Here is a 14,690-nt window from a genome sequence, read left to right as displayed (position 1 = left end):
CATTGAAAATACTAAAATACTTATTAATAAAATGTTTCCAAAGTCTACAAATAATAATGGTGGTCTAATACAACACACAGTCAAGGACAGATGTCAATAAAGTTAGAGGGGCAGTTCAGAGTAACAGAATCATCTGGAATTCAGTGTAGAGAGGATTTAGAGATGTTAAAGATATGAATCCTGTTATGTAGTCAGGATTCCAGTCAACTTGAGTTCACAAAAGATACCAGATGCAGTGTAATTTTACTGTGGAATTTAGTGAAATAAATTTGAGTAGTGATGTGGTGCATGCATAATCAAAAAAGTTTTGGCAAGGGCAATCTAACAAATCTTTGTGGTCACTTGAGTTTCAAGCAAAAATGTAATAAGTTGTACTGGAGGCATCTTGGACAGCAGCTAATACAATGTGCAGTAGTGAGCAGTAGGCACAGTCTTGGTGGTATAACAAGTTAGAATTAGTTGTGTTAGTCTAATAGCTCATTCAGTCTGATCTTTATCTGATTCAGTCTGATCATTCAGTCTGATCAGTCTGAAAAATGAAATGAAATGTAATGAACAAGAATGTTTTTATAGTGTTTCATATTAAGTCTTAAGAAAAACAACAATAAACAACAAATTCTAACACCAACCCTTTCCCTTACCTTAACTTTTATCAACATTTTTCCTGTTTCTTACCATTGCTATCAGGACACTAGATCCAATGTGAAGTGTTTTAAGAGGCACTTCAGTATGTGCCTGGTGTTCCCTTGTCCTAAGCCAGTTAAAATGGACAGAATGTATATGTGGTGCCATGTATCCCCTCTTCTGTTTGTGCACCTTCTTTTTGAAGACTCTTCCCACAAGTAAGAAACCAATTTTAGTCTGTTGCATTAATTATCACTAAAAAGAATAAAACATGATAATGTTCTATAAAAAAATATAGGTAGTTGCAGCAATTTGGTTAAAATCTTTCAGTGAATATTCACACAAGGGTTGTAACAAAGACATGCCAGTGCTTAAGCTTAGGCATGTGAACCAGATGTCAACAAAAATTTAGATAATAAGAGTGCACAGCAAAGAAGGCATTTGGACAACATAAGTAAAAATTGGTTATGGAGGCTTTGTATCATATAAGATGGTGCCACAAATAAATATGATGATATAGCAGTTGTGTACTGCATTTAGTACATTTAGCACTCCTGTCAATACGCTAAAACAAATAAGATTGTCAGAACAAGCATTAAATTACCTGAAATATCAGCAAAACATTCCAGAGTCAGCAATCACTTTCAAATGCATTAGTGTCAATCCATTAGCTTTTAAATATACATCGTTGTGCTGATGATAAAGAATTTATGAGCACAGTGGTAATAAATTTCTGTAACCTATTAGAATGTGATTTTTTGTGTGTGTGTGTGAAAAAAATTGCCAAGAGAGGCTAATAATTAGTTAGGTGTAGGCCAGTTGACATGGAAATGCTATGACAGAGTAACACTCTGTAATTTATTAAAGGCAATATTAGTAGAAGCCTTGCATGTACTGATCAACATCACTGGTGTTAACTGTACCAACCGAAGAAATGGAAACTTTTAGACAGGGAATTGGTACTAGTACAAGATTAAACCTATACCACGACCTCTATCTGCTATCACAGTCCTCCACCCCTCCTCAGCACCATCACTGAAAAGCACACAGAGCCAGTGCCAGGTTCATTTCTCCACCCACTACACATAACACTCACTCCACATAAAAGCTCTATCGTGTTTATTACAAACACAGATATCACAGCAGAGTTAATATTAACCTGCGTAGGCCACAGTTTTCCTATTTGTTATATTTTGTTTACCGTGTAGAAGCATGCACAGCTTGCGAGGGGCAAACCTCATGCTCGACATGAAAATAGTTGCAGAACAGGTACAATTTGAGTAATGCCTGCAAAACAAACACAGCCTCTTAACATTAAACAGCAATCCCCATGGAACTACCTTTTCTCACACACATAAGGAATGTGTTATGGACTTTAAACGTGTTCTGGGTCACACATGGATATAGATTTCCAGCTTGTTTAAAAATGTTGCTCCTTCAATGGAACACCACCATAAATACAATGTGAAACATTGCATATAAGATGAGGTTCAATTGTATGTTTTATTTTTCTGTCTTTTTATATAACAACACCAAAGAGAATGAACAGTGAATGTTTCAGTGTGTCTGTCTTGAACGGTTGCTCACTCATACTTCTTTTCAAAACACTGCTGTCACCTCATATTTCTTTACAGGTTGACATATGCCTTCACAGTAAACAAGGAGAGAGGTCTGAGTTATGCATTTCACTGTGTAATATGCCCTTTATGTGCTTGTTTAAAGGAGCAGAGGCTGTGGAGAGGATAGAGGAAAGACTCTGCTCTGCTCAGGCAGGAAAGGAAAAGGCAAGAAAGGGCTCTGCTCAGGCAAGAAACAAGTAGCAGCGTCAGGAGCTGTTTATCACAGACCTCCCAGCTGACAGCTTTAATGTCCCTCAGCACAAATCTCTGACATAACTCAAAGTGGCTATGGGAGTCCAGTCCAGACCAGACATATCTGTGACAGACGCTGGATTCGAGTTGGGTGTTCGTGTGAGTCTAACATTATCTCTGTGGCCTTGTTAGTCATTTAGAAGTCCAGTCACTAAAACATGACTCATCATTTACTACACAGCTCTCAGGAAATTAACCATGTGTGTGTGTGTGTGTGTGTGTGTGTGTGTGCATGTCATTCACAAATCTTTTTCCAATTTCCACTCATGTGTCATCAGTGATTGTGGTGACTGTTTGATAAAATTCTGCAATATCACCAGCTATCTGTATACTGGAGTGCAAACACACTTGGATTGAAAGAGAAAAGGTGGCTTTAAGTGAAAAAAGAAACTTTTTTGGTTACATTATATATAACCAAATATAATAAGATATGTAATAATAGACAGTTTAAACCTGCATACTACCGACAACAACACAGTTAACATCCATCCATCAATTTTCTGTACCGCCTATCCTACACAGTGTTGAATGGAGCTTAGAGCCTATCCCAGGGGACTCGGGGCACAAGGAAGGGGACACCCTGGATGAGGTGCCAACCCATCGCAGGGCACAATCGCACACACACTCACACATCCATTCACGCAGGGCAGAGGTGGGAATCGAACCCCCAACCCTAGAGGTGCGAGGCAAATGTACTAACTACTAAATCACTTTGCCCACATCACAGTCAACATACGTATGTTAAATTAACAGACTGTTATGTCTACTCACTCCATGAACTCCACTTCCTAGCCTGCACCACGGCCTACAAACATGGGCACCATGGACTTCAATTCCGAGAACACTCACACATTGGCTGTTTCTCAGTATACGTTCTTATGCAATCTTGCGTCCTCGTGAACTTGTTCTACGTCATCATCCACTGCCGAAGTTCAATTCCAACACTCAATAACGCAAGTACTGGGGACGCATAAAATGTGTTCTTGATATCGAGGATGCATCGGAAAGGATAAGATAAAATAAGATAATACTTTATTAATGCCCAGATGGAGAAATTAGGGTGTCACAGCAGCAGCCAAAAAAAAGATAAAACGAAAAGAAAATAAAGAAGAGTTAAAAGAGATAGTAAGGAGAACAATACGGGGAGAAATAAAGAGTATATACACAGGATGTATAAATATGTATAGACATAAGCGCAAACTCTATATACATTATCTCTCTCTCTCTCTCTCTCTCTCTCTCTCTCTCTCTCTCTCTATATATATATATATATATATATATATATATATATATATATACAGTGGCAAGAGAAAGTATGTGAACCTTTTGGAATTTCATGGTTTTCTGCATAAATTTGTCATAAAATGGGATCTGATCTTCATCTAAGTCAATGGTATTGACAAATATAATGTGCCTAAAATAATAACGCAAAATAAATTCTGATCCCTCATGTCTTTATTGAACATACTCATTCAACATTCAAAATGGCAGTGGAAAAAGTAAGTGAACCCTTAGAATTAATAACTGGTTGACCCCCCGGCAGCAATAACCTCAACCAGGCGCTTCCTGTAGCTGTGGATCAGACCTGCACATCGTTCAGGAGGAATTTTAGCCCATTCTTCCTGACAGAACTGCTTTAGCTCGGTCATATTCTTTGGACGTCTCATGTGTATGACTTTCTTCAAGTCATTCCATAGCCTCTCTATTGGGATGAGGTCTGGGCTCTGACTTGGCCCCTCCAAAAGGCGGATTTTGCTTTTCTGAAGCCATTTTGTTGTGGACTTGCTCCGGTGTTTTGGGTCGTTGTCCTGTTGCATCACTCAACTTCTACACAGTTTCAGCTGACGTACAGACATTCTCACATTATCCTGAAGAATTGTCTGATATACTTGGGATTTCATCTTCCCCTCAATGATTGCAAGCTGGCTAGGCCCTGATGCACCAAAGCAGGCCCAAATCATGATGTTTCCTCCACCATACTTTACGGTTGGGATTATGTTTTCATGATGATATGCTGTGCCCTTTCTGCACCAGATGTAGTGCTGTGTGGTTTTTCCAAAGAGTTCAATCTTAGTTTCATCAGTCCACAAAACATTTTGCCAATACCGCTGTGGAGTGTCAATGTGCTCTTCTGCAAACTTCAGGCGTGCAGCAATGTTCTTTTTAGTAAGCAGTGGCTTCCTTCGTGATGTCCCGCCGTAGATACCCTGCTTGTTCAATGTTTTACGTATTGTAGACTCATGAACAGAGATGTTAGCCAGTTCCAATGATGTCTTAAAATCTTTGGCTGTCATTCAGGGTTGTTTCTTTACCTCACTGATGAGTCTTCGATGTGCTCTTGGTGTCATTTTGACTGAGCACCCACTCCTTGGTAGAGTAGCAACAGTCCCAAAGTGTCTCCATTTGTAAAATGTTTGCCTAACTGTAGACTGGTGAATTTCTAAAGTCTTTGAAATCACTTTGTGACCCTTGCCAGCTTTATGTAAATCAACAATTCTTAATCGTAGATCCTTTGAAAGCTCTTTTTGGCAAGGTATGGCTCACATAAGCTTGTGCTTCTTGTGCAGAGCAAACTCCCAAAGTTTGAGGGGTTTTTATCAGTCAAAGTAGCTGTAGTCCACACCTCCAAACTCATTTTCTTAACGAGACTCCAGGTGAGCAAAAAAAAAAAGAAGCTTTTTTGAAGTCATTAACTCAAGGATTCACATACTTTTTCCACAAGCACTATGAGTTTTTTTTGGTTGTTCTCAATAAAGGCATGAAAGATCAGAATTTTCCTTTTGTTATTATGTTAGACACATTATATTTGTCAATACCCTTGACTTAGATGAAGATCAGATCACATTTTCTGACAAATTTATGCAGAAAACCATGAAATTCCAAAAGGTTCATATACTTTTTCTTGCCACTGTATATCTATACACACACACACACACACACACACACACACACACAGACATACATATGAACAGTATATACAGCAAGCAACAATGTACAGTCCAACTACGCAAGTAACATATCGCATATGTACAATACTATGTACATATTGCAGCTGTATGGTATGATCAGTGTGGACATATAATAAAAGCTTTGAAGCAGTGATGTGATGTGTGAGCAGTGCAAAAAGTACAGTATGGTACCCATATGAAAACAGTGTAGCAGTGTATTTGTAGTGTAGTCAAAAGTAAGGTCCAGGGGTTTAACGGTAAACTCTTTAGCTTAGTTTTTAGTTAGCGTGAGGTCGCAGTTGCAAACAGCGAGCTTACTACGTTAAAACATGCTTAATTCATTTTGGTTAATCAGCCAGTTAACAGTAAATCTATTAACCAGTTGAAACATATAACTTAGTGAGCACTGAAGAGATGAGGACCCTGTTCCACTATTAGAAATGTGCTGGGACCGTCCATTGCACAACGGGAAGCTCACAGCACATCTCGGTTCTCACAAAGATGTGTTCTATATCCTCTTGTCCTTCCAAGTTTGTTCTTTCAAGGTAGCATTGAAAGAATGGTCTTCACGATAACGCAAGTTCGTTCTTTGTGTTCTTAGAATTGAGAAACAGCCATTGACGCATTCACTCTCACCTTCATTTTAACCACTCATACCTGCATCCAATTCACAGCGCAATCACAGCCACAGTATATAAGGACTTTCACTGCACTCACTCTTAGCAAAGTATACGCTCTATTCCTTGTGTTTGTGGCAAGACCAAGCCTGTTTATCTCTCTGCTCGTGTTTCTGTTCTTGACCTGGTTATGCCTAGTGTTTTTTGATATTTTCCTGCCTCTGATATTGTCTTTGTTGATCGGCCGACCATTACCTGTTTTCTGGATCTGATTATTACCTTATGTATTGGATTTGTCTGCTCCTATCTCAATAAACTCCTCTACCTGCATTTGCATCTGTCTGCCCATTCTTTGCGTAACACAGAGCAGCACAGCCACATCATTTACATGAAAAATCACCCGAATATTGTAGATTTTATATTAAATTATGTATGCATTTATGTATTAACACTTCCCAATAACAGTTTATGCCCTTTGCTTCAGTGGATAATCTCACATGGATACTGTAGACTTGTACCTAAGGACTGCTGCTGTAATCTTAAAGATTTCTCTGTATAAATCCCAGAACATTATGTTCATACTAAACATCCTTTCAACAGACATCCTTTCAATGCCCTCACCTTTACACTTCTAGAATTGTATAAACAGAATGATTTGTAATCACACTGTCAGGTGTCACCCAGAAGATGATGAGGTCCTTTTGAGTCTGGTTCATTTCAAGGTTTCCTCCTCTTGTTATCTCAGGGAGTTTTTCCTTGCCATTATCTCCTCTGACTTGTTCATTAGAGATCTAAATCAACACCTGGATTTCTGCAAAAATGTTTTGTGACAATGTCTATTGTTAAGTGCTATAAAAATAAAATTTACGCAAAATGAATGGATTTGAATACATTTTCCATTTATTAATTAGATTAAATATTTTCAAAGTTTCTATGAAACACCAATCAACAGCTTTGATAATGTGTAGAGCCACAAATAGAAATGTGAAGAGTAACACTTCATATTGAACTGGGATAAGTGGCAAATTAGATATGAAGGCAGAGTCAGTTTAGAAAAAGTAGGGGCTTTAGCCAGGTTGTTAGTCTGGGTCGTTAGTGAACTGGCCTACATATTTTCATTTGTCAGTGAACCGCAGGAGGTCAATTGCTTCCAAATTACTCACTGTTGCTGGGAAAACAGTGAGCAGATAATTAGTTCATTCTCTGAGTTTAAGCAATTACCTGTGTTCTAAGAAACACTCAAATGATTGGAGCTACCAATATTGCAATTAGTCCAATATGTGCGCCAAATGCGATGCCTTTAAGGCAACTATGGGACACACTGTTATCATGAAGTGGCAACAGCTACACATGGTTTACTCTAAAACTACTTAACTACGTTACATCAAGACCACTTTGGGATAAATAGAAACAGCATGTTTGACACAATCAGTATGACCTACAGTACTGTACAAAAGGCACAGGAAATAAAATAATGGGAAAAAAATTAAACCATTAAAATGTATCTATAAAGTGTAATGAATAATAATAATAAAAAAACCCAAGTCAAATGAATAATTGGTGTAACCATCTTTGGTACACTGTTGTCAAGTTTTAAAACCTGGCACAGTTCTGCACACTTTGGCTGTATCGCTTCTGTCTCTGTAGGCATATTTTTTGCAAAATGAATGAAAAACTATTAAGTTCTACTGACATACAAATGCAGAAGATATACAATAAATATTTAAGACTATATATATATATATACACATACGGTGGGTGTTAAAATTAGATTTAGTTCATTTCATATATAACGTAATGTTCGTAACCTTAAATAGCAATTTAAAAAAAAAGGCTGTTATCAGGTTCTTCTATTTTAGCTCCAGGCCTCTATTATAAATGGAGCAAGACTGAAGATTATTAACTTTAACATTTCCTAAGAGAACATACTTCATACCCCTAGACAGCATGCTGGTGGCCCGGACACATTGTCCTGTGCTAGAACAGAGTTTACTAAAAAAAAAGAGTAGATGAACATTTGCTTCTCATTATATTTTAAACACACAAAACGTTTATGCTATCCATTTTCATGCATTTAAAAGATTCCAGTTTGAAAATTCATAATCTATTGAACCACATAATAGCGCTGAATAGACTCAACTATTTTTTTTAGCGGTCATTATTTGAACTGCAGCATTTTGTGAACTGTACTGTACATGAACTAAGATTTTGTGGTGATCATGCTCAGGTCATCTATGCTATTTTAATGCATTGTGTTGTATTTATACTGTGGTGAATCCTGCATGTCAGCTTGGTGCTTTTTTCCCCTAAACTATACAAGCAAGAGATTTTTCTTGCTATTGTCTCATTTTTAAAAAACCCAACAACTTCAGACATGAATTTCACGTTGAAGTAGCAAGTTTCTAGGAAAAAAAACCAACAGTGTGTTATCTCAACTGACTAAGCATAAAGAAGATTAAAGAGAATGTTTTAAAAGTTGAGCAATAGATGAGTAAAAAGATATGAACATGGAAAACAGAGGATGGATGGATGAGAGAAGACAGCCATTGAATTTATGTTAGCTGGGGTCAGAGCACATGTCACAAAGAATTATAATCTCTGCTTTGTTTAATGTCACACTTGTTCCCAATTTAAATTGATCATTTTATTCAAAGTTCAAAGTTCATTCCTCTGAGTGAATTATTTAACTCTTTACTGTGACCTTTCCAGCAGTGATCTATTAATGACTGATGGAAATGAAACAGCAACACAAGCTTTTAGAAAGGAAAAACACAGAGGGAGAGCAAGCAAAATAGAAGATTTAAACAAGTAGAGTGCTCTCAGTTGTGGTTTACAAAGCAGAAGAGCTCTCTGGAGCTAAACACAGGTCTATGCTTTAGCCCCATCCAGCACTTAGCTGTGTCAGCATCATTGGCTACCTTTCACTCTTCCTCTCACCTTCTCTCCGTCTCTCTCACACCTCTCACCTCACTTTCACACTCTCCCACCTCCATCACACTGAATATTTTTCACCATATCTCCTGTCTGGCAGCATTCTTCCTCCCTGTCTTAATTAAGCCCTGGGGTGTGTGTGTGTGTGTGTGTGTGTGTGTGTGTGTGTGTGTGTGTTGGGGGGACTTGGGGGTGGGGGATTAGGGTGGGACAGGGGAGGAGCGTGGTCTTTTCCTGTCAGCCATTTCTTACTGTACTTATGCTAGTTCTACCAATCCTTTTTCTGCTTTTCTGTCAGAGTAGTTAAAGAGGAATTACATTTACACATTACTCCAAGAAGGAAGTAGGATGTGGCATAGTTAGTGATTACCTTAGGAAAGTGAAGTCAAACATCCACAAGAAACCAAGCAAGTGATTTTCACCATGTGTGAAGAGATTGCAGATGTATGAGCACAAAGCACTTAATTGGATTAATTCATTATTCTGGTGCAGTACCTGCATAGAGGTGTTTTCACTTGGCAGAAATTCTGTAGATATCATGGATGTCAGTCACTCAAGGAAAAAAATGAAAATAAGGGTTAAATACACACATGCACACACATGATTCATATATATATATTTTTAAATCAAGTCATAAGAACAGACACATTAACACTAACAGGGCCTCAACCCTACTCTTAACTTTCTTCCCTTTTCATACAATTAATGAGAACCTTGTTATGAAAGTGTGAGAAAGGGTTGTACACAGACATAAACATCTTCAACAACAAATAAAACTTGACCCAGCAAATTTCCTATTCTTTTTTCCTTACTATGCCGATCAAATATTAAATTCTAAAATATTCAGGTTAAATCTATTCATTTAATTATGTAAAGGCCATTTGTCTGCATCTACAAAAAAGCAACCACACCTCACCATATTGTGCAAAAAATATCACAGATGTGCAAACATCATGGAAATCCAAATGGGACCATTTAATTATTCAGGTTGGAGAAAGGAATACACAGTTGTGTTATGTAAATGTGAGAGTACTTGTTCATATTTTGGTGAAGTGAGAAAGATGAAACTTGAGAGTGAAAATGAATAAGGATGACCAAAAATTAAACATCTTCAACTTATTTTTCTTCTGCTTCCTGAATTTACCAACCATGATTATTTGTAAATCTAAGAGATTAATTGCATTAAGTCTATTTGTCTGCACCCAACACATAGGCAGCTGCACACTTATCTCAACCAGATTAATCTTGCTGATGGCAAAGGCAGATAGATCGAAATGGACTGGAGTGACCATGTCATCTCATCAGCACCTGCTCATGACATCATCTGAATTCACAGGCTACCTCTGACCCTGCAGTGGAAAAGCAGTAGCCTTATCAGAGTGCCTGACCTTGACCCCAGTCATGTTCAGATAGGAGCTCTCCCCTGGCAAAGGCCTCCATTGTTCTGAAGAAACAAATATACTGCCTATCACATCACTGGGGCAGATGGTGGCCTCAGGCCCCCAATCTCATTTTGCATGTCCATGTGGTTGGGATGATTCTAGCATGTTTCTGTCCTGATACCAGGGTGATCACTTCGAGATGACCTTGCAATGCACTGCCCCTTAGGGTTAGGGCACTGGTTCAACACAATCTCAACTGCTCCTGATCCTACTGACTCATAGAATGTAAAATGTGTGTTCCAGGACCATATAGATTAATGCAGAAACAACATGGTAAGCAAATTCCATCCGTCCATCCATTTTTTGTACTGCTTATCCTACACAGGGTTGCGGGGAGCCTGGAGACTCTCCCAGGGACCTCAGGGCACAAGGGGGATGACACCCAGGAGGGCATGCCAACCCATCACAGGGCACAATCGCACACACACTCTCACATACTATAGACAATTTAGAGATGCCAATCATCCTACAAAGCAGGTATTTGGAGTCGGAGAAGAAACCAGACTACCGCTGGAAACTCCTGAAACATAGGGAGAACATACAAGCTCCAAGCATGCAGGGTGGAGGTAGGACTCGAACCCCCAAACCCCCATGGTAGCAAACATGCTAACCACTAAGCCAATGTGCCGCCCTGTTAAGCAAATATTTTGAAAGGAACAAAAGTGAAGAAAGTTATTTAAGATCCCAAAACTGAAATCCAGTGATGGTTCCATCTCTAATTTGATTTCAAATGCAGAATAACACATTGTAATTCTTGTTTTTATCTTACTTACAGTGGTGCTTGAAAGTGTGTTAAACCTTTAGAATGTTCTATATATCTGCATAAATATGACCTAAAACATCTTCAAATTTTCACACAAGCCATAAAAGTAGATAAAGAGAACCCAATTAAACAAATGAGATAAACATATTATACTTGCTCATTTATTTATTGAGGAAAATTATCCAATATTACATATCTGTGAGTGGCAAATGTATGCGAACCTTTGTTTCAGTATATGGTGTGACCCTGTTGTGCAGCAATATCTGCAACTAAATGTTTCCAGTAACTGTAGATCAGTCCTGCACTTTGGCTAGGAGGAATTTTATCCCATTCCTCAGTACAGAACAGCTTCAATTCTGGGATGTTGGTAGGTTTCCTCACATCAACTGCTTGCTTCAGGTCCTTCCACAACATTTCTACTGGATTAACGTCAGGAATTTGACTTGGCCATTCCAAAACATGAACTTTATCAATCCACAAAATATTGTTCCCATAGTAATCTACCTTGTCCACATGATCTTTAGCAAACTGCAGCCTGGCAGCAATGTTCAGTTTTCTCCTGATGGTGGACTCATTAACATTAATGTTAGCCAATGTGAGAGAGGCCTTTAATTGCTTAGAAGTTACTCTGGCTCCTTTGTGACCTCACAGACTATTACATGTTTTCCTCTTGGCGTGATCTTTGTTGGTCCACCACTCCTGGGGAGGGAAACAATGGTCTTAAATTTACTTCATTTGTACACAATCTATCTGACTGTGGATTGGTGGACTCCAAACACTTTAGAGATGGTTTTATAACCTTTTCCAGCCTGACGAGTAACAACAACTCTTTTTCTGAGGTCCTCAGAAATCTCCTTGCCAAGAAAGTTTTTTTTTCTTGAAATAAAACAGGGCACTCACACACACCTTATTGTCATCCCATTGATTGAAAACACCTGACTCTAATTTCACTTTCAAATTAACTGCTAATCCTAGTGGTTCACATACTTTTGCCAGTCACAGATATGAAATATTGGATAATTTTCCTTAATAAATAAATGACCAAGTATAATATTTTTGTCTCATTTGTTTAATTGGTTTCTATTTGTCTACTTTTAGGACTTGTGAGAAAATCTGATGATGTTTTATGTGATATTTATGCAGATATAGAAAATTCTAAAGGGTTCACAAACTTTCAAGTGCCACTGTAAATTATCTGCATTTTAAGACATTAAAAGCCATCTACATTTGAACTTTCCTTTAGTATCTTTGGATCAAATATCCCATCCATAAAACTTCCACAAATATTTTGCACACAGTACAGAAGTTGTTTTGCTCTCTTCCACCTCTGGCTCTCACCAAAGGCCCTACTGAATTAACACCTGATTACTGACCATGTTGCTGTGACCTGTCATAGCAACCCAGCAAAACAGACAGTCTACATAATCATACAAAAACTGGTATCACACACTTCATCTGGAAAATACGAGTAACATAAAATGTGATGTACTGTGGCTGCTGCTAATTAAAATTAACCATTATTTAGAATTTCATATCAGAAAACATCTGCTACTGCATTACTGCGCACATTTAAGAAAGGTGACTTTGGCTCTCACTTTGTCACAGTATGTTAATGGTGTATGCTAGTACAAATGGGCAGAAGCTGGCTCTTTAGTGACTATACAGCCGCTCTTATGTCTCTTTAGGCTGGCACTGAACAGCAGGGCAGAATGTCAAGGGAGACAAACCAGCCACACCAGGGAGCACCTGCTTGGTTGCCAAGGAAACAGCAGGTGTGACCGTGGAGAGAGGAGGGAGGTAAAGGGATGGAGGGAAGGAGGTTCAGAGATCAGAGTACCCAGAGAGCATGGAAAAATGTGGAAGTGTGAAGCGTGAGTGAACTACAAACATGCTGACAGTATCAGTGGTGGAGACATCAGACCAGGACCGGCAAACTCAGAGAACAGCCACTACTCAGCCTGCATTACAAAACAGAAAGCAATATGATAATGATGTCACAGTGGCAGTGCTGCTGATACAAAACATACCATAAAAGGTCATGAAAGGTCAGTCAAATAGCCCCTGGTGAATGCTAGCTAGGGTAATTTGAAATTTTTGGCCAGAAAACAAGATCCTCCCAAGTCCCCAAAACATGCTGGTATGTGCATTAGTGACTCTAAATTGATTTTGAATGAGTGTGCAAATGGTGACCTGCGATAAGCTGGCCAATGCCTAGTGTTCCCAGGATAGGTTTCAAATCCACCACAACCCTGACCAGGATAAAGTGCTTACTGAAGATACATGAATGAATTAATGAATGAATGAAAAACATGGGCAGAAATAAAGACTTAAATTATGTTGAACCTTCAGAGGTGACTCTTCTATTACTCTTGGTGAAGAGAAGCATCTACTATAATGCATACTTAGTGTGAGATTTCATGATGACATAATGTCCCAATCCTAATTTCTTCACATGGTCATACAAGATATGCACACATATAAAACAAAAAGTTTCATTTTATTTAATTGAGTTTTTGCTGCCAACATGTACTGTATCACTGTTGCCAGAAATATGTTGCTGCAATAACTTCTTGCAAGTGACTTTCACAAAACTGTAAAGGTCTGGTAACAGGTATGAAGAGTTTATTTTAAAAGCAACACAGTCTACAATCCCAAGTCCAAGCAAACTGGCAAACTAGCTACAGTAGGAACATGCAAAATGATAAAAATGGTCAGTGAGGTGGAAAGACTTGTGGTTGGTAGACTGAGGAGGTGGAATGCTGTAAGATAGGTCAGAAGCAGAGATATTTGTTTGGAGAACAATGTGCACTCCAATTCTGTTCACTTGTCCATTCAGGGCATTTATAACTATTGATGAATTATAACCAAGTCAACCAAAAGCCAAGGCTCTTGTAAAGCTGATTATACATTTGATTTTGTTTCTAAAAACAGTTTTACATTTTTAAACAGGTTTTAAACTGTTATTGTTTAAAGAACACCTGTTATTTACTGATGGCTTTGGTTTTTAGGGCAAAATAATATGACATTAAAACTTCTTTTAGCATTCTACAAGACTCTTGCAGCTCCCCCTGTGCTTTTCTTAACTCTCTCCGAGTCTGGCTTATTCTCCATTTTAATAATCTTATTTCCCGATTCATTGAGTCCACCACTGATACATTATTTAAATAAAGCATGAGGCATTCTTTTTTCAGCAATATAATTAAGGAAAATTGGAATATCATATTATATATATATATATATATATATATATATATATATATATATATATATATATATATATATATATATATACACACACACACATACATACAAACATACATACATATATATATATATATATATATATATATATATATATATATATATATATATATATATATATATATAGCCACCATAGTCAGAGCTTAGGTTTTAGTGCAAGTCATGAATACATAATGGAAATGGAATTTGAAATTGTGATCACTCAGCTGGTCCCCTTAATAAGATTCAAAATA

Source organism: Ictalurus furcatus, chromosome 6, assembly GCF_023375685.1.
Source record: "Ictalurus furcatus strain D&B chromosome 6, Billie_1.0, whole genome shotgun sequence".
Classification (NCBI taxonomy): Eukaryota; Metazoa; Chordata; class Actinopteri; order Siluriformes; family Ictaluridae; genus Ictalurus; species Ictalurus furcatus.
Note: the sequence above shows the minus strand (reverse complement) of the source record.